Raw genomic sequence first — 22,032 nt, 5'->3', positions numbered from 1 at the left:
TCATATGGTTGAACAGTAGATAGGTTATATAAAAATAAAATGAGGTTCATTATCTCCTCTTATCTGAGATTACCCTCTATTATTTTGCATTCACCGTAATATTGAGAGGTCTCATGTGTCACCTAGAGGGTATATAGTTTATTAGGCAATTATCTATTGTAGTACATGTGTAATTTGTCGTAAGAATATATGATGCACTTTTCTGTTTATCCTGGTTGTATACGGTGAATTTATGTTTCTGTATTTATCACTTATGGACAAATACTGCTTGTATGCCTTGATTTGAACCTCAATAAAAAAAATAAAAAAAATAAAAATATGTTCTTCAGACATAGACCATTAAAGGGACAGTTTACTCAAAAATGTTCTCCCCTTTAATTGGTTCACAATGATCCACTTTACCTGCTTGAGTGTAATTAAATTGTTTATAAGTATTTCCATTGTCCTTACATTGGCATTTGAAATAGTTTATTTAGCCTGTTGTATCCACACCTATCCTTAAACCTTTTGGTCTCGAGGCCAAGCTGTGTAAACACAGCAAGCAGAAGAAATTACACTCCCAGTGGGTTATAGAAGAGATAAGGTACTAAAAAGTTAATTTTCTTTTGTTCTATCCAAGTAGTGGTGATTTTTATATGGAGTTATATGAGATCAAATATGTTATAATGTGGATTTAGAATGATACTTACATCTGTGGCTGGGAAGGACAATCCGACACCCAGGACAATAAAGGTGGGGACTGGGGGGAAAGTCTGGCTGGGGATTGAAGGGGGGAGGGATGGGATTGGGCTGGGGATGGAAGGCGGAAGGCATGGGCTGCCGCTCTGGGGTAGCCCGTGCAGCTGGGGAGTCAGGGGCCTGATGAGTTGGGGGCTGGGCAGGTGGGGGAGCTGTACGGGCGAAAATATGGGGAGAGTGGTGAGGGGGGGAAAAGGGAAGTTTTTTTGGAGGGCCAGGACAGGAGCAATGGGAAGGGCTGGGAGTGGCTTCTACCTGGGGAGGGGTCTGGGGAGGGGCTTCTGTCTGGGGAGGGGCGGGAAGCTGATGCCCAGTAGTGGAAGGTCCATCTGAAATATATAATAAAAATATACTAACATCTCATACATCATGAAATCAAATCAAGGCATTTCAACATGATTATGTTTTATGTATACTTAGAAGTGGTTTTGAATTTATAAACAATGATGACATAAGGATATGGTCTGCATATAGGCACTCAGATGGATAGCAATGACTGTCTGTACAATCAGAAGATGATTATTGTGGTTTTCCATGGAATATGCATGTGACATCATGATGTCATTAATGACAAATCATACATAAATGAAAGAAAAATAAAAACATATGTTCATGCTGCATGATATAGAAAGGGGGGCAGTAGTGTATTGTAAAAATAATGGAATAATAATTTTGAAAGGGACAAAGCTGTAGACTTTGGTTTTCTTCCAGAGAATGTTTTAAAACAATAATACATGTTCAATACATGTTATATATATTTGACATACCATCAGACTCCAAGGGAGCCACTTCCTCCTCCATCCCACATGTTACATCAATCTCTGTAAAACATAATATGTTGTGTACACATTAAAAACAAATATTCGAACATATGCTACTGTTGCTCAAGGACACACATCAATGTTGCATTAAAGATATACTGAACCAAAGTTAGGAATTACATCATTTTGATGGAGCATACAAATGACATTAGATTTGTTATTCTCGATGAGTAATAATTACATTTTAGTGTCTGTATTGTTACAAAGTTTCTCAAAAGCTTAGTACATGGAACATTTAAGAGTTCTCATGTGTGTATCACTTGATGATTGTTGTCTAAATTTATACTAAAAAGAAACATATGCTATCCATGTTCTGAAGCACAAAGGTGTAGACTAAGAAGTTTTGAGATCTTAATCTTTCAAAATTTATAAAAAATAGATATATAATAAGAGGAGTAAATTATATGTTTTTTTCAAATGTAATGCTTCATCAGAATCATGATCATAATATTTATAACAAATACACCTTGAATGACATATGAATGAGTCAATGGACTTACCCGAAGCCTGCAAAGGCAGGTCATCATTGGTGCTGGATCCCTCTGGGCTTCCCACAACAACTACATCTATTAATGATATAGTTATATATTAGTAAACACAGTTTTGACATCACTAAATCCCATCAGTATTGAATTTTCAAAATAATATACTTAGAAATGTGAAGAATAGAGCACTAATATGAACAATAAATGCATGAGTTAATCAAGGTGATTCTAAAGAAAATTATGTCTTTAACATATGTTTAATTTCTTACTATATTGGACAGACAATTTATCTGATATGATTCTATTGCCTATCTAAATATACCTATTGATCAATGTTTTTAAGATAATACACAGAAACAACACTTTGAATAACAACTGGTGACAAATGGAACCGAAGCCATGTGGCACATAGATCCATTTGTGCAATGTACAGAAATCTTTTTTAGGACACAACACATATTGATCACAATGCAAAACAGAAGTTATTAGTACAAACATGTCATCATGGTGCTGTTACTAGTATGCTTATATCTATAAAGTAAGTCCAAGAGTGAATATGTGATTTAGATATCAATATTGTTTCATCAAAACAATGTAAGGATGAATGAATATATTGATTATTAAAGGGACACTGACCACAATTTTTTAATTCATTGATTCAAATAGAACATGCAATTTTAAGCAAATTTAACATTTACTCCTCTTATAAATTTGTCTGTGTTCTCTTGCTTTATTTATTTAAAAAAAGAAGGCAGCTAAGCAATATTTTGGTTCATAAAATATTGGTCGTTGTATGTATACACCAATCAGCAAGAACAACCCAGGTTGTTCCCAAAAAATGTACCTGCATCTAAACTTACATTCTTGCTTTTCAAATTAAGATACCAAGAGAATAACAAAATTATGATTATAGGAGTAAATGAGAAAGTTTATTAATATTGCATGCTCTGGGGGGTAGTTATCAAGCCGTCAACCTCAAATACGCTGGAATTCCGCAGCGTATTTGTGGCGAGGCTGATTTGCCTTAGTTATCAAAGGCTAGAGACCGGCAAAAGTAGAATTTTGTGACGTAAACTTCGATCCACCGGACTTAGTCCGACACAGATCGATTCTTACGTCACTCCAGATGTGCGGCACAATCTGACTACTTTTTCTAGTTATCAAATGACTAGCAGGTACGCTCGGCACTTTTCCGGCCCAGCGTACCTGGTTTTCAATCCGCCACCCTGGAGGCGGCGGATCCCATAGGAATCAATGGGAGTCTGACCATAGCGAAAGTACAAGTTCGCTGCTGCCAGACATCCCATTGATTCCTATGGGAAATGTCTGCACCTAAAACCCTAACATGTTCCCCGAGTCTAAACATCCCTAATCGCCCCCCCCCCCACACCACCACAACTAAATAAATATATTACCCCCTAAACCGCCGCTCCCGGAGCCCACCGCCACTATAATAAATATGTTAACACCTAAACCGCCGCTCCCGGAGCCCACCGCCACTATAATAAATATGTTAACCCCTAAACCGCCGCTCCCGGAGCCCACCGCAAGCTACTCTATACATATTAACCCCTAAACCGCCACTCCCGGAGCCCACCGCAAGCTACTCTATACATATTAACCCCTAAACCGCCGCTCCCGGACACCGCCGCAACCTACATTATACCTATTAACCCCTATCCTGCCCCCCCTATACCGCCGCCCTCTATAATAAAGTTATTAACCCCTAATCTGCCCCCCCTACACCGTCGCCACCTATAATACATTTATTAACCCCTATCCTGTCCCCCCCTACACCGCCGCCACTGTAATAAAATTATTAACCCCTAAACCTAAGTGTAACACTAACCCTAACACCCCCCTAACTTAAATATTAATTAAATAAATCTAAATAATATTTCTATTATTAACTAAATGAATCCTATTTAAAACTAAATACTTACCTTTAAAATAAACCCTAATATAGCTACAATATAAATAATAATTATATTGTAGCTATCTTAGGATTTATTTTTATTTTACAGGCAAATTTCAATTTATTTTAACTAGGTACAATAGCTATTAAATAGTTATTAACTATTTAATAGCTTACCTAGCTAAAATAAAGAGAAATTTACCTGTAAAATAAAAACTAACCTAAGTTACAATTACACCTAACACTACACTATACTTTATTAAATTATTCCTATTTAAAACTAAATACTTACCTGTAAAATAAACCCTAAGATAGCTACAATGTAATTAATAATTACATTGTAGCTATTTTAGGATTTATATTTATTTTACAGGTAACTTTGTATTTATTTTAGCTAGTTAGAATAGTTATTTAATAGTTATTAACTATTTAATAACTACCTAGCTAAAAGAAATACAAAATTACCTGTAAAATAAATCCTAACCTAAGTTACAATTAAACCTAACACTACACTATCATTAAATTAATTAAATAAATTAACTACAAATAACTACAATTAAATACAATTACATAAACTAACTAAAGTACAAAAAATAAAAAAGCTAAGTTACAAAAAATAAAAAACATAAGTTACAAACATTTAAAAAATATTACAACAATTTTAAGCTAATTACACCTAATCTAAGCCCCCTAATAAAATAACAAAGCCCCCCAAAATAAAAAAATTCCCTACCCTATTCTACATTAAAAAAGTTCAAAGCTCTTTTACCTTACCAGTCCTTAAAAGGGCCTTTTGTGGGGCATGCCCCAAAGAAAACTGCTCTTTTGCCTGTAAAAGAAAAATACAACCCCCCCCCAACATTAAAACCCACCACCCACATACCCCTAATCTAACCCAAACCCCCCTTAAAATAACCTAACACTAATCCCCTGAAGATCATCCTACCTTGAGTCGTCTTCACTCAGCCGAGCCACCGATGGAACTGAAGAGGAGATCCGGAGCGCCAGAAGTGATCCTCCAAGGGGCGCTGAAGAAGTCTTCCATCCGATGAAGTGATCCTCCAAGCGGTGCTGAAGAAGTCTTCCATCCGGGCGATGTCATCTTCCAAGCGGCGCTGAAGATCATCTTCCATCCGGGCGATGTCATCTTCCAAGCGGGGTCTTCAATCTTCTTGCTTCAGGATCCATCTTCATCCCGCCGACGCGGAACATCGTTCTTCCCCGACGGACTAACGACGAATGAAGGCTCCTTTAATGGACGTCATCCAAGATGGCGTCCCTTCAATTCCGATTGGCTGATAGGATTCTATCAGCCAATCGGAATTAAGGTAGGAAAAATCTGATTGGCTGATTGAATCAGCCAATCAGATTGAGATCGCATTCTATTGGCTGATCGGAACAGCCAATAGAATGCGATCTCAATCTGATTGTCTGATTCAATCAGCCAATCAGATTTTTCTACCTTAATTCTGATTGGCTATTAGAATCCTATCAGCCAATCGGAATTGAAGGGACGCCATCTTGGATGACGTCCCTTAAAGGAGCCTTCATTCGTCGTTAGTCCTTCTGGGAAGAAGGATGTTCCGCGTCGGCGGGATGAAGATGGATCCTGAAGCAAGAAGATTGAAGACCCCGCTGAAGATGATCTTCAGCGCCGCTTGGAAGATGACATCGCCCGGATGGAAGACTTCTTCAGCGCCGCTTGGAGGATCACTTCATCGGATGGAAGACTTCTTCAGCGCCCCTTGGAGGATCACTTCTGGCGCTGCGGATCTCCTCTTCAGTTCCATCGGTGGCTCGGCTGAGTGAAGACGACTCAAGGTAGGATGATCTTCAGGGGATTAGTGTTAGGTTATATTAAGGGGGGTTTGGGTTAGATTAGGGGTATGTGGGTGGTGGGTTTTAATGTTGGGGGGGTTGTATTTTTCTTTTACAGGCAAAAGAGCAGTTTTCTTTGGGGCATGCCCCACAAAAGGCCCTTTTAAGGGCTGGTAAGGTAAAAGAGCTTTGAACTTTTTTAATGTAGAATAGGGTAGGGAATTTTTTTATTTTGGGGGGCTTTGTTATTTTATTAGGGGGCTTAGATTAGGTGTAATTATCTTAAAATTGTTGTAATATTTTTTAAATGTTTGTAACTTATGTTTTTTATTTTTTGTAACTTAGCTTTTTTATTTTTTGTACTTTAGTTAGTTTATGTAATCGTATTTAATTGTAGTTATTTGTAGTTAATTTATTTAATTAATTTAATGATAGTGTAGTGTTAGGTTTAATTGTAACTTAGGTTAGGATTTATTTCACAGGTAATTTTGTATTTCTTTTACAACCCACCACCCACATACCCCTAATCTAACCCAAACCCCCCTTAAATAAACCTAACACTAATCCCCTGAAGATCTTCCTACCTTGTCTTCACCATCCAGGTATCACCGATCCGTCCTGGCTCCAACATCTTCATCCAACCCAAGCGGGGGTTGGCGATCCATCATCCGGTGGCTGAAGAGGTCCAGAAGAGGCTCCAAAGTCTTCCTCCTATCCGGCAAGAAGAGGACATCCGGACCGGCAAACATCTTCTCCAAGCGGCATCTTCGATCTTCTTGCATCCGGTGCGGAGCGGGTCCATCTTGAAGCAGGCGACGCGGATCCATCCTCTTCTTCCGTTGTCTCCCGACGAATGACGGTTCCTTTAAGGGACGTCATCCAAGATGGCGTCCCTTGAATTCCGATTGGCTGATAGGATTCTATCAGCCAATCGGAATTAAGGTAGGAAAATTCTGATTGGCTGATGGAATCAGCCAATCAGAATCAAGTTCAATCCGATTGCCTGATCCAATCAGCCAATCAGATTGAGCTCGCATTCTATTGGCTGTTCCGATCAGCCAATAGAATGCGAGCTCAATCTGATTGGCTGATTGGATCAGCCAATCGGATTGAACTTGATTCTGATTGGCTGATTCCATCAGCCAATCAGAAAATTCCTACCTTAATTCCGATTGGCTGATAGAATCCTATCAGCCAATCGGAATTCGAGGGACACCATCTTGGATGACGTCCCTTAAAGGAACAGTCATTCGTCGTTCAGTCGTCGGGCCGGATGGATGTTCCGCGCTGGAGGTCTTCAGGATCCTGCCGCTTCGCTCCGGATGGAAGACCATAGAAGATGCCGTCTGGATGAAGACTTCAATCGGATGGAAGATCCTCTTCTGCCCCGCTTGGATGAAGACTTTGACCGGATCATGGACCTCTTCAGCCCCCCCGCTTGGGCTTGGATCAGGACATCGGAGGAGCTCTTCAGGACGGATCGGTGAACCTGGATGGTGAAGACAAGGTCTTCAGGGGCTTAGTGTTAGGTTTATTTAAGGGGGGTTTGGGTTAGATTAGGGGTATAGATTAGGGGTATAGATTAGGGGTATGTGGGTGGTGGGTTGTAATGTTGGGGGGGGGTATTGTATGTTTTTTTTTACAGGCAAAAGAGCTGAAATTCTTGGGGCATACCCCGCAAAGGGCCCTGTTCAGGGCTGGTAAGGTAAAAGAGCTTTTAACTTTTTTAATTTAGAATAGGGTAGGGAATTTTTTATTTTGGGGGGCTTTGTTATTTTATTAGGGGGCTTAGAGTAGGTGTAATTAGTTTAAAATTGTTGTAATATTTTTCTTATGTTTGTAGATTTTTTTTATTTTTTGTAACTTAGTTCTTTTTTATTTTTTGTACTTTAGCTAGTTTATTTAATTGTATTTATTTGTAGGAATTGTGTTTAATTAATTTATTGATAGTGTAGTGTTAGGTTAATTGTAGGTAATTGTAGGTAGTTTATTTAATTAATTTATTGATAGGGTAGTGTTAGGTTTAATTATATCTTAGGTTAGGATTTATTTTACAGGTAAATTTGTTATTATTTTAACTAGGTAACTATTAAATAGCTATTGTACCTGGTTAAAATAATTACCAAGTTGCCTGTAAAATAAATATTAATCCTAAAATAGCTATAATATAATTATAATTTATATTGTAGCTATATTAGGATGTATTTTACAGGTAAGTATTTAGCTTTAAATAGGAATAATTTATTTAATAAGAGTTAATTTATTTCGTTAGATTTAAATTATATTTAACTTAGGGGGGTGTTAGTGTTAGGGTTAGACTTAGCTATAGGGGTTAATCCATTTATTATAGTAGCGGTGAGCTCCGGTCGTCAGATTAGGGGTTAATAATTGAAGTTAGGTGTCGACGATGTTAGGGAGGGCAGATTAGGGGTTAATACTATTTATTATAGGGTTAGTGAGGCGGATTAGGGGTTAATACATTTATTATAGTAGCGCTCAGGTCCGCTCGGCAGATTAGGGGTTAATAAGTGTAGGCAGGTGTCGACGACGTTGAGGGGGCAGATTAGGGGTTAATAAATATAATATAGGGGTCGGCGGTGTTAGGGGCAGCAGATTAGGGGTACATAAGGATAACGTAGGGGGCGGCGCTTTGCGGTCGGAAGATTAGGGGTTAATTATTGTAAGTAGCTGGCGGCGACGTTGTGAGGGGCAGGTTAGGGGTTAATAAATGTAATACAGGGGTCGGCGGGGTTAGGATCAGCAGATTAGGGGTACATAAGTATAACGTAGGTGGTGGCGCTTTGCGGTCGGAAGATTAGGGGTTAATTATTGTAAGTAGCTGGCGGCGACGTTGTGGGGGGCAGGTTAGGGGTTAATAAATGTAATACAGGGGTCGGCGGGGTTAGGGGCAGCAGATTAGGGGTACATAAGTATAACGTAGGTGGCGGTCGGCAGATTAGGGGTTAAACATTTTTAATCGAGTGGCGGCGATGTGGGGGGAGCTCGGTTTAGGGGTACATAGGTAGTTTATGGGTGTTAGTGTACTTTAGAGCACAGTAGTTAAGAGCTTTATAAACCGGCGTTAGCCCAGAAAGCTCTTAACTACTGCTATTTTCCGGCGGCTGGAGTTTTGTCGTTAGAGCTCTAACGCTCACTTCAGAAACGACTCTAAATACCGGCGTTAGAAAGATCCCATTGAAAAGATAGGATACGCAATTGACGTAAGGGGATCTGCGGTATGGAAAAGTCGCGGCTGAAAAGTGAGCGTTAGACCCTTTAATCACTGACTCCAAATACCAGCGGGCGGCCAAAACCAGCGTTAGGAGCCTCTAACGCTGGTTTTCACGGCTACCGCCGAACTCTAAATCTAGGCCTTAGGGTTTATTTTACAGGTAAGTATTTAGTTTTAAATAGGAAAAGTTTATTAAAGTATAGTGTAGTGTTAGGTGTAATTGTAACTTAGGCTAGTTTTTATTTTACAGGTAAATTTCTCTTTATTTTAGCTAGGTAAGCTATTAAATAGTTAATAACTATTTAATATCTATTGTACCTAGTTAAAATAAATTGAAAGTCACCTATAAAATAAAAATAAATCCTAAGATAACTACAATATAATTATTATTTATATTGTAGGTATATTAGGGTTTATTTTATAGGTAAGTATTTAGTTTTAAATAGGATTCATTTAGTTAATAATAGAAATATTATTTAGATTTATTTAATTAATATTTAAGTTAGGGGGGGTGTTAGGGTTAGTGTTAGACTTAGGTTTAGGGGTTAATAAATTTATCACAGTGGCGGCGTTGTAGTGGGGGGCAGGATAAGGGTTAATAAATGTATTATAGGTAGCGACGGTGTAGGGGGGGCAGATTAGGGGTTAATAAATTTAATATAGGTTGCGGCAGGGTCCGGGAGCGGTGGTTTAGGGGTTAATAAATTTATAAGTGATGAGGCGGGGTCTAGGAGCGGCGGTTTATGGGTTAATACATTTATAATAGTTGCGGCGGGGTCTAGGAGCGGCGGTTTAGGGGTTAATACATTTAAAATAGTTGCGGTGGGTTCTAGGAGCGGCGGTTTAGGGGTTAGTAACTTTATTTAGTTGCGGGGGGCTCCGGGGGCGCCGGTATAGGTGGTAGAACAGTGTAGTTTACTGTGAGTGCTTAGTGACAGATTAGCAATAAAGCTGTCAAAAAGCCGAAGAGCAGCGAGATCGGATGAGTGATAACTATCACAGTCCGCTGCTCATCGCCCCGTACTTGGTGTGCGGCTTTTTGACAGATTTATTGATAACTTAGGCGTATTTTTTCAGGTCCGCGGCGGCGAAGGTAGGCGAGCTTAGGCGGGCGTATTGGGCCGGTGAAGGCAGGAAAGTTGACACGATGATAACTACCCCCCTCTATCTGAATGACAACACAAAAAATTTGTGTTCATTGTCCCTTTAATATTAAAATATCTTTATTTGACAATGTAGCTGTTAATGAATTGTTGAGTCCATATGTTGATGTAATGAATGGGATGGAGCATGCAATTACAATCAAATATGTAATTTAAGGATATCATTAAGATTCTTTAATTATCCTTCTCTCATAAAGGGACATGAAGCTCAAAATGTGTAATTGTCTTAATTTTTAATTTTCAAATTTAGCCTGTGATTTAAAAAACATTTCAAATCGACTTATTTTTGTCTATTTTGCTTCATTGTGTTCTAAAAATTTTTTCAAGGATCAACTATGTACTACTGTTATCTGAACACATGAGTTGAACCAATGAAAATAGGCAATTTTCTGCATCAAACAATCAGCCGGTTACTCCCAGTAATGCATTTCTGATTCTGAGCCTACATAGATATGATTTTCTAATAAGGATAACAATAGACTGAAGCAATTTATATAATCGAATCAAATTTGAAATTTGTGGTAAATCACATGTGTCTAAATCCTAAAAGTGAAATGTTTGTTTTCATGTCCCTTTAATGATAAGAATAAACAACAAAACATATGAGATGTATATTTTTCTAATCTGCACATATGCAAAAATGTGTTAGTGTTGTCTAAATGTATCCAAAAAATGTCAAGCACTACACAGGGGCAGAATATAAAATGGCCATGAACCTAAGCTTACATTAAAATGAAGATATCAAGAATAGAAGGGATATCTTCAAATACTCATAATTTGAGATTTGTATTACAATGTAATCCCAACTTTGATTCGTCATTCTTATTTTAAAATAACAAGAAAAGAGAATAAGAGTATACATATAAATATCGATCAATGTGAATGTATTATGTAATGTTATGTCCCGGTTTGTAAGACAAAGGTAAATTAAAATGAGACATACCATGCTGTGACGAACCCTGGCTTGAGGTTCCAGCACCAACATCCAGATCTGTAAAATATTCAATGAGGATTGGATATCAGTAATACAAATCAGGCCATGGAGACAATCTGATTTTTAAATTATAATTGACAAAGTACAAATCCATTCACATATGAGTCTATTATAAGAAATATAACAACTGAAATTCACATGTCACATTGATTTAAATTTAAGGAACACTTTATTACAGTCAGTACACATACAACAACTCAATAGTTGTTTTATACACAACACTTGTATTTATTTCCCTTTGAAATAAATCAATTTTGAAACTCGAGCAATATTCTGCTTATAAATAATAGCTGCAGAAATTAATTCTGATAGGCTAATCTATAATGCTCTTTAAGCAACGCTCTAGCGAGCCGTTGAACATAATTTTGTTGTACAAATAATGAATAGTAAATAGGTTAGAACACAGAACTAAATACAAAAACTTTTGGGGTCTATAAGCAAATGCAGATTCAGGTATATGAGTCATAATAATGACATATAGTTTAAAATGCAGACAAGAGTTACAGGAAAATTTGTTAATATATTCATAGATTTAGGATATCTTCAGAATTTTAGACAGTATGGCACTCTATATATATATTTAGCACATTGAATCTTAGGAATTCCGATGATCACTATCCTACAGCAAATATCTAATTTCTAGCAGTAATGGTTTGACAAAAATACTTGAGATACAGTCTACGATTATCAAATCAGTTTACTACAATACATACACTATAACTATCCTTCTTGACATTACGGGTCATGTAGTTTCGTAAACATGACTTCACTATTGGAGCAACTAGCTGTCTATCAATTTATTTTGAACCAATCACAGTACCCATGAGTACGGGTCATGGAGTCTCGTAAACATGACTTCGCTATTGGAACAACTAGCTGTCTATCAATTTATTTAGAACCAATCAAAGTACCTATCAGAGTGGAGCGGGGGCGGGACTTCCGGTCCCACAGGGTATATATCCCCACAAACACGGCGGCTCGCTGCCTTTGATAAAGCCCAATCGGGCGAAACGCGTCAGGGGAGAGTGTTGAACTCGTTCACGCTCTATTTTCTATGTATTTTAAACTAGCCCAGTACCGCTAAATCATGTGGAACATAGGGTTACCGCAATCATAGAGCTAATCATAGATAATTGACCTATCTGGGTCAGGGTACCGAATAGGGTTCTTTACATGGTGCTTATAGTCCAAAAACCTTTCTTAAGATTTACGCAATAACGAGTTATAACCATATAGCCTGGGTTGTGCCAGACTTTATTTCATTAATTGTTAACTAAGCCTTTCAATAATTATACGCTACGCCGCAGATACTGTTATAGTAACTTATCGTATACACAATAACAAGTTATACTCATTCAGCTTGAGTTATGCCAGACTTTAATCGTATGTGTATTAACCAAACAATTTTGGTTTTTTAATTTTAATACTAATAAAAGTTATATTTTAATATCCTGTTGAGGAATCCCAACCTTTAGTTCAGACCTAGAGTGCTGTAAGTGCATACTGTGGGTAGTCTGGTATCCTTCATACCATTCTTCCTTGGTGTTCATATTTATATTTGTGCACAAGCACCATTTCCTCCTACATACAGTAGAATTAATCTAACTCTTACCTCTGAATTTGACTTATTATTAGAGGAAAAGTCTAAGTAGTGCCACTGTTCATCCTTGTGTGTTTAAGTTAGTACATCTGGGTTATCCAGAATTCAGAACAGTAGAGCACACAAACTACTCCACTACAACATGGATTCTACATTTGATCTAGACAGACAGGCTAGACAACTAAAAAGAACTGCTGACTTAAATGAGATTTTTGAAGGAGATAATACCGCAGGAAGTACTACTATAGCAACTACACTAGATGGGGCGCTTAAAGATGTTCACAGAACTATGTATCGCCAAGATAAAGTATGGTGGAACCGCCACTTTTTTGAAAAGTACATTGAAAGAAAACTGATACCTAGAGGGCTTAGAATTCAGCTCTTCCCGGCTTTTGAGTTCAAAAATCCAGCTCTTACTACTGAATGGGAAGAAGCCTTATCCGAGTGTTCAGCGAAACTAATGGGTATACTGGTTAAACATGATAAATCAGAGTATGAACTACTAGAAACAAAAATTAAAGAACAAAATGAGGTCCTAAAAAAATTTGAACACCTCAAAGACTTCAACCAACTTTATAAATCCTATCAGCAGGAACTTGATAAATATGAACTCGAACTTAAAACTACAAAACAGGGAAAGTTAAACAGAGATATCAGTGACTTTAATAATAATAGAGTCTACAAATGGCGAAAGAATGGCTTCTACAGAAGTAATATTAACAACAGGAACCCCAAAGTGAACATAATCGAAAGTGACATCTCTGACACTGATGGTGAAGAAGGAAGTTCGACAAATCACCAATCCAATAATGAAGAACCCCCTAACCCTACATCCACGATTACATCAAGATCCTCCAGTAGGAATAAAAGAAAGGATTTTTTAGATGTAGGAGAACAGGGAGGAGGACACGCAGAGGCAGGGGGCGCAAACAAAAAACCATCGAGGGGACGAACGAGACCACACAAAGACAACCAGGGACCCTGGAGATCACAGAGAAGGGAACAGAGCCCATTCTCCCAGATTCGTCTGAATCATTGAGAGTAATAAACTTATCAAATATACAACTTGAACCGGAACACATGTCGGTACTCTCAAAAGGCCTGTCATTCTGCCCCTCCAATAATGTTGATAAATTTGAGACTGTCAAAGATATTCAGTTATATATAAGGAAATTACTTCTGAAAAAACATTTCTCTCATAACTCTAACCCAGAGGGTTGGTCTGAAGAAGAGCTGAGCAGCCTCAGAGATCTGGAAAATTTATTAACTGAATCAGAATCACAAACTCCAGCAAAATGGAGGGACAAACTCAATAATAAATCAACTTTCGTACCAAAATTTGTGAACTCTCCACAGATTGAAATATTCAGAGATTTAGTGTGTCGAGATGTAACAGCACTACAAACAGTACCTTCACAATACAACTTAACTTACAAAGAACATATAGCTATCCAAGAAATGAAGAAATGGGATCAAGTTGTGATAAGAGGATCTGATAAGGATGGCAATATAGTAATTTGGCCATTAGACATGTATCTAAAAGAAGCAGCAAAGCAACTAAAGGATAAATCCTGTTATACCAAACTGCTCTTCAACCCAATGGATGGATACATGAAAATCTATACCAATCTGATAAATAGAGCCCACAATGAAGGGATTATTACTATCAAGGAAAAGAAGTTCCTTACGGTCAACAATCCTAAAATTGCCACCTTTTATATGTTACCTAAAATCCATAAAAATGCCGAAGTACCACCAGGACGCCCGATTGTTTCTGGGATTGGATGTCTAACAGAAAAGGCGAGTGAGTACATAGATCATAGACTATGACATTACGTAGAGGAATTGCCTTCATATGTACAGGATACAATGCAAGTCTTACAAAGACTTGAACATCTGACACTTAATGATACAACATGGTTGGTGACGACGGATGTGGAATCTCTCTACACATCCATAAACCATGAACAAGGCTTACAAGCTGTAAAATACTTCTTGGACAAAAATTCGGAAGAAGGCAAGGAACATGATGACTTCGTCCTTAAACTACTGAAGATGGTATTGAGTTACAACTTTTTTACATTTGACAGCCAATTCTACCTACAGACCCGGGGAACAGCGATGGGCACTACGTGTGCACCTACATATGCCAACCTGTTCCTCGGGTGATGGGAAACAGAATATGTATTCACGGAAGAGAATCAGAAATACACGGATCTAATACCTTTATGGATTAGATTAATAGATGATATCTTCTTTATATGGGAAGGTACCCATTTGGAGTTACAGGAATTTCTTGGTCATCTGAATAACAATCGACTGAACATTAAATTAACGCATGAGGAAAGTCTAATACAGATTAACTTTCTGGATATTACCATCTGTAAGAACAGAGATGGGGTCATTAGCACTGATCTGTTTAGAAAACCTACTGCGACCAACAGCTTGTTACACAGTACCAGTGCACATGCCCCAGGTACAATGAGAAGCCTTCCTACAGGGGAATTCCTGAGACTTCGCAGAAATTGCTCAGAAGCTCAAACTTTTGAATTAAGAGCATTAGATCTGGAGGAAAGATTACTGAAAAGAGGCTACAGTAAAAGATCGATCAAAAAGGCCAAACAGAGAGCCCGTCTAACACCACGACAAAAATTACTTCATAAAAGGCAGAAAAAAACTAACTCTCAAATCCCCAGATTAATTCTGACTCACAATACACAAACTCCACAAATCATTAACATAATTAAGAAACATTGGAATATACTAATGACTGACCCGTTATTGAAAACCACGCTGGGTCCAAGCCCCTCATTTGGATTTAGGAGGACTAAGAACATCAAAGATATTGTGACCAGTAGTCATTTCCAAAGGAAAAAGACCACCTCAGCATTTAACCAAGGAGCCCACAAATGTGGGAATTGCAGTACGTGCAAATTTATGAAAAACACCACTGGGATTAAAGATAGATTTGGAATAAATCATAAAATTAAACGATACATAAGTTGCAATACTGAAAGTGTAATTTACGTACTCCAATGCACTTGCAACCTGTATTATGTCGGAATGACGACTAGGAAACTAAGAGTAAGACTTCTGGAACATTTAAGGAACATCAAAAATGCAGCCAAAGATAAAGAAGAATTAAAGACCTTAACTAGTGTAGCTGCACATTTCCTAAGACATCACAACTCAAACCAAAGAGATTTACAATGCTGGGGTGTTGAGAAAGTGAGCCTAGGGTTCAGAGGAGGGGACCTTGAAACGGCATTATTAAAATCTGAAAGCCGATGGATTTATTTATTAAATTCGGTCCAACCCTGGGGTCTCAACGAACAAAACAATCTGTATGTTTATTTGTAATTATCAGTAGAAGAACCTTTTAACCTGACAAAAGAAGGAATAAGATAAAATAACTCCTATGTCTAAGGATAATCACTAAGAGAATAATAAACTCATCCAACAAAGGATGAGAAAGAATAAGGTCAATTGTGCAATTTACCTATGGAGACAAGATTTCTTTTCTTTATAAAAACTCATGATTGCAAAACTTGATAAAATCATATAATGATATCCAATCCTATAAATGTTTCATTTTAATAAGAGGTTATTATCTCTCTATGAGGATCATATGAATATACCTAGAATCAAACGATCAACTATTGAAAATCAGATAAGTCCATATAGAAAATATAAGACAAGGCAATATTAGGAGATCTGCTAAAATTATGATCTAGTACCTAACTTTTATTATGCATATTCATATAATTGTATATGATCCAATAGTTAACATTGCCATTTCCCCCAAAGCAGAGTGAGATATATGTTTGTAACAATAACCTATATTACAACCAATACGACTCACAAGTCAAGCAACTGGCGACATTTATTAAATCTGTACAAGGGAAATAATGGCATTCACCTCCACTGCATACTCACATATATACGTGATTTTGGTTTTGAAAATAAAATTTTTTTTTGAGTTATATATTCTCTCTCTCTTGCACCTTTAGTCACACTTTGAAATACAACCTAATTCTCAGAGGTATCTTTCTTTCACACCCATCACATTTACCCCCTTTTCATTTTCTTTTCCCATCTCTTCACTGTCCCCCAATATTCACACTTTTTGTCCTAACACATAGTAACATAGCATATTCCATTCACATATGAGTCTATTATAAGAAATATAACAACTGAAATTCACATGTCACATTGATTTAAGTTTAAGGAACACTTTATTACAGTCAGTACACATACAACAACTCAATAGTTGTTTTATACACAACACTTGTATTTATTTCCCTTTGAAATAAATCAATTTTGAAACTCGAGCAATATTCTGCTTATAAATAATAGCTGCAGAAATTAATTCTGATAGGCTAATCTATAATGCTCTTTAAGCAACGCTCTAGCGAGCCATTGAACATAATTTTGTTGTACAAATAATGAATAGTAAATAGGTTAGAACACAGAACTAAATACAAAAACTTTTGGGGTCTATAAGCAAATGCAGATTCAGGTATATGAGTCATAATAATGACATATAGTTTAAAATGCAGACAAGAGTTACAGGAAAATTTGTTAATATATTCATAGATTTAGGATATCTTCAGAATTTTAGACAGTATGGCACTCTATATATATATTTAGCACATTGAATCTTAGGAATTCCGATGATCACTATCCTACAGCAAATATCTAATTTCTAGCAGTAATGGTTTGACAAAAATACTTGAGATACAGTCTACGATTATCAAATCAGTTTACTACAATACATACACTATAACTATCCTTCTTGACATTACGGGTCATGTAGTTTCGTAAACATGACCACTATTGGAGCAACTAGCTGTCTATCAATTTATTTTGAACCAATCACAGTACCCATGAGTACGGGTCATGGAGTCTCGTAAACATGACTTCGCTATTGGAACAACTAGCTGTCTATCAATTTATTTAGAACCAATCAAAGTACCTATCAGAGTGGAGCGGGGGCGGGATATCCCCACAAACACGGCGGCTCGCTGCCTTTGATAAAGCCCAATCGGGCGAAACGCGTCAGGGGAGAGTGTTGAACTCGTTCACGCTCTATTTTCTATGTATTTTAAACTAGCCCAGTACCGCTAAATCATGTGGAACGTAGGGTTACCGCAATCATAGAGCTAATCATAGATAATTGACCTATCTGGGTCAGGGTACCGAATAGGGTTCTTTACATGGTGCTTATAGTCCAAAAACCTTTCTTAAGATTTACGCAATAACGAGTTATAACCATATAGCCTGGGTTGTGCCAGACTTTATTTCATTAATTGTTAACTAAGCCTTTCAATAATTATACGCTACGCCGCAGATACTGTTATAGTAACTTATCGTATACACAATAACAAGTTATACTCATTCAGCTTGAGTTATGCCAGACTTTAATTGTATGTGTATTAACCAAACAATTTTGGTTTTTTAATTTTAATACTAATAAAAGTTATATTTTAATATCCTGTTGAGGAATCCCAACCTTTAGTTCAGACCTAGAGTGCTGTAGGTGCATACTGTGGGTAGTCTGGTATCCTTCATACCATTCTTCCTTGGTGTTCATATTTATATTTGTGCACAAGCACCATTTCCTCCTACATACAGTAGAATTAATCTAACTCTTACCTCTGAATTTGACTTATTATTAGAGGAAAAGTCTAAGTAGTGCCACTGTTCATCCTTGTGTGTTTAAGTTACAAATCTATTTGTATTCACATGAGTTCATTGTTTCCTCAATTAATGTCTAAATAAATAGATCCTCTATTCTTATTTTTAATCTTTTATGTTGTTGAATGTAGCTTTAATTCATTTTGTGTCTTCTTGCATTGTCATCAATTAATAGAGATAGTTCATTTTTTATTTTGATCTTGCTAGTATAGCTTTTATAATGTAGAAGATTGTAAATAAGGATACTGTATTCTTCCCATATATACTAATTAACGTATACATTTGACTAACATGTCTAAAGCGATGCCAGTTACAGCAAACACATGTTCACGTGTGTGCGCAATTCTATCTTTCGTGATTATTGCGCAATTATTCAAATCGGAATTGCGCATCCGTGATTTGACCAACATGTCTAAAGCGATGCCAGTTACAGCAAACACATGTTCACGTGTGTGCGCAATTCTATCTTTCGTGATCATTGCGCAATGATTCAAAGCGGAATTGCGCATTTGTGATTTGACCAACATGTCTAAAGCAATGCCAGTTACAGCAAACACATGTTCACGTGTGTGCGCAATTCTATCTTTCGTGATCATTGCGCAATGATTCAAATCGGAATTGCGCATCCGTGATTTGACCAACATGCCTAAAGCAATGCCAGTTACAGCAAACACATGTTCACGTGTGTGCACAATTCTATCTTTCATGATCATTGCGCAATGATTCAAAGCGGAATTGCGCATCCGTGATTCAGAATTGATTTGGATATAGTAGTGTGATGAGTATCATTTATAAAGAATTCAAATATATTTGCAATTGTGTGTATTACGAGATTCAAATCATATATTTGTTAATATTGAATGATACAAATTAATATTTTTAACTGGGGTATGATTCGATAGTCAATGTATGAAATGGCGGATGATAGGTATTTCACGGATGCGCAATTCCATTTTCGCTCTGTGACGCATATTCTGGAGAGCGCAAGAAACATCACTCCTATTTCATGTGTGACGAATCTAAATTCAGATATCTAAACATCATATGTAGCGTGTGTTGTGAGAGCTATATAGGTTGAATATATGACTATATACACATTGCTTAAAAGTCTAATCAAATATTAATATATTATATGAAGTCAGATATTTACCTGGTTCAGATTCTCTATCCCCTTCTCCCAGGCCACCGGACGGAGAAGCAGCTGCACTTGCCTCCGGGTCAGGACTTTCAGATCCAGCAGCTGGGAGGGAAGAAGAAGAAGCCGAGGAGCGAGATGATCGAAATCTGCTGGGGACCCGGAGATTGAGGAGGTCACATAAAGTCACCTCATAAGTGAGTAGGTACAGTTTCTGTGGGGGTTGAACTTTCCTACCATCCCTCCGACGGGCTTTTACCCACTCCCTTATGAGGTCGACTTTGAAATTTTGTTATCATGTCTGTGAGACCATAATGACTCAAGTTATGTTTGTGTGATGAACTCTGATTGGTTGTTCCTTAATGTTTCATATCTTAGTAACTTCCATACACATACCTCCTGGGGGTGCTGTTACTACATATTTAGTTTGATTATCTCATTAGCTTTTTTCGCTTGATATTCTTGCCTGAAAACCATATCTAGATAGACTCTGTTGCTGCTGATTGGTGGTTGCACATAGATGCCTTATGTCATTGTCTATCCCATGTGCATTGCTATTTCTTTAACAAAGGATATCTAAAGACTGAATATAATTAGATAATAAAAGAATATTTAAATTTTGTTTTAAAAGATTTGTATTATCTCTGATTCACTAAATGACATATTTTTGGAATGTCCCTTTAAGGACAAAACCATTAGGAATATGTGGAGTTAACATTGTAGAAATAAACTAAAGGGGAATGAAAATACCTATCGATATGTGATATCTATCCAACAGGTAAGGAGTATAATTGCTAAAAATTATAGTTGGATATATCTATAGTTAACTGACCCTTCAAATGACTCCACTAGAGCTGAAAAGTAATCAATATGGCATACAATAACTAGCTTAGTATAAATATGAAATTAACTTACTTTTCATTTACAGATAATTTCAAACATATTACCTAAAAAATAATTAAAGCTGAATAACCTATATTTAGTGTAATAATGTTTTTGGATACCTAAGGAAGATTACAGATATTAGAATGTTAATCTAACATTCAACTACACTGTCACTTTAATGTATGTTAAACACTTTCATTTATTAAAAGTGAAATGAACAAAGTTGTTCTGTATAATTTAGACTACATATCCTCGTCATAAACATTTTATGATTTTAACATCTATAAATCACACAAAAAAAGCATAGATAGATGTATTTAACTCCAAATTAAATTTAGTAAGATACTTGACTTTAACATTATCTGAATAAGCTGTGTTGATATTTTTCATTCAATACATTAACAAAAATTAGTATATTTGATATCAGGCATGTGCTTGTCAAATAGATGACTTTAACAGTCATGGGAGTAATATTTTGTTTACTTGTCAGAATATTAGATGGATATATTTCTTCTTATCTTACTGTAAGAGATATGTCTCTAAGAATATGTATTTTAAAAAAATAAATTGAAGATATAGTATGAAAATAAATTTATTGACAAGAAAAAAAAAGGTAATTCATCACAGATGAAACTCTGAAAAAGAAAGAAAAATATTAAAAACATTATTCATTTAGGTTATTTCATGAACACATGTCTTAAAATATTCATTAAATCTAATAATTGTTAAATCATCTTGTGTCTATGCTCTAACATGTATTTTTTTGTCTTGATATTAAAAACAGTTTCATACGTTAAATCTATATCTATCCATAATTTGAAATTAATACCATTATATAATAATAATAATCAATCTTAGAATTAAATATTATCATTTTAAATTAGACAAAATAATGCATATCACATTTTAAAAATATATTTATATTGTACGAGGAACATAATTGAATGTAATATTTCATGTCCCTTCAAATAATATTCCTCTATATCAACTATAAAATGTAACCCTTTGTCTGATTGGTCAGAATGTGAGTCCTCTCTAGCACAAAGTAAGGGTAATGTATCTAAAATAAACATATTCTAATATAGGACATGTATCTATTCCTAATTCTTTTAACATTCTTCCTCCTGTGATTCTTAAATAGCATACATTGTGCAAACTAACCTGGATGTATGGTCTTTGAAAGGCAATTATCTTCAAAATAACAGTTTATCTTCATTAGGTGTCTTATTCATCATTTTCAAAATAGAGGATTGTGAAATACCATCTAAAAAAAATAATAAATCTAAGTGTCTCCAATAGGATGCATCCACAGCCTTAGTCCATAAAATTGTTGCCACTTACCATGTGAACGTGTCTTTGTATGGTTTTCAAGGTCAGCACCTTTGAAAGACAATGCCAGACATGATCACATTGGTATTCATCGCTTTAAATCTAGGATTCTTCACTTTCAGTCTGGGATTCTTCACTTTCAGTCTTGAATTCTTCACTTTCAGTCTTGAATTCTTCACTTTCAGTCTTAAGATGAAGTCACCTCCCTAATGGCAGAAAA

The 22,032-nt window shown here is 36.5% G+C and overlaps 1 pseudogene; it reads left to right on the top strand.

The window, feature by feature from the left end:
- Positions 1 to 14,635: 14,635 nt before the first annotated feature.
- Positions 14,636 to 22,032, top strand: part of LOC128636583 (zinc finger CCCH domain-containing protein 13-like) — a 34,228-nt pseudogene continuing 26,831 nt past the window's right edge.

This window comes from Bombina bombina, chromosome 7, assembly GCF_027579735.1.
Source record: "Bombina bombina isolate aBomBom1 chromosome 7, aBomBom1.pri, whole genome shotgun sequence".
Taxonomy (NCBI): domain Eukaryota; kingdom Metazoa; phylum Chordata; class Amphibia; order Anura; family Bombinatoridae; genus Bombina; species Bombina bombina.
Note: the sequence above shows the minus strand (reverse complement) of the source record. Positions and strands in the feature narration are given on the sequence as shown.